The sequence below is a fragment of the Plectropomus leopardus genome, unplaced genomic scaffold (genome assembly GCF_008729295.1).
Source record: "Plectropomus leopardus isolate mb unplaced genomic scaffold, YSFRI_Pleo_2.0 unplaced_scaffold44087, whole genome shotgun sequence".
NCBI lineage: Eukaryota > Metazoa > Chordata > Actinopteri > Perciformes > Serranidae > Plectropomus > Plectropomus leopardus.
In genome coordinates this window covers 1-389 of record NW_024648327.1, presented here as the reverse complement: position 1 = coordinate 389, position 389 = coordinate 1, and the positions used below count along the sequence as shown (strand labels likewise).

Genomic DNA, 389 nt, shown 5'->3' with positions numbered 1-389 from the left:
CACGGGCCCTCGGTTCCTTTCTGAGAGGCAGTAAGCGCTTGCCAAGGTGAGCTAACGCTGAGGGCAGGGAAGTCTGAGATTCGGTGTCTTGGGAACCGTCAGCCAGAGTGCTGCGTCTGGGAATGGGGGCCCTTTCTCCCAGCCTCCCGCTTCATTCTTACCTGGCAGGGGCGATACCGTGATCAAGAAGGTGGTTCACCCTGGGCGAGGCTCAGCCATTGCACTCCGGCTCTGTTGACCCCAGCGAATCCCCCAAATGTGGGAATCCCGACTGCATAATTTCTGCTAGTGGGGGACTGCGTCCGCGCTCTCCCCCGACCGTCATGTTGAATGAAGCCGGCCGCGGCTCGCCGCCGCGTGCGGACGGGGAGGTGAAGCGCCGCGAAGCG

At 62.7% G+C, this 389-nt stretch overlaps 1 non-coding gene across 1 annotated transcript; it reads left to right on the top strand.

Annotated features, from left to right (window-relative positions):
• The first annotated feature begins 153 nt into the window (after positions 1–153).
• LOC121939268 lies at positions 154–317 on the top strand. Its single transcript, XR_006105435.1, has one exon. It is a non-coding gene; the product is annotated as a U1 spliceosomal RNA (small nuclear RNA).
• Positions 318–389: the final 72 nt, after the last annotated feature.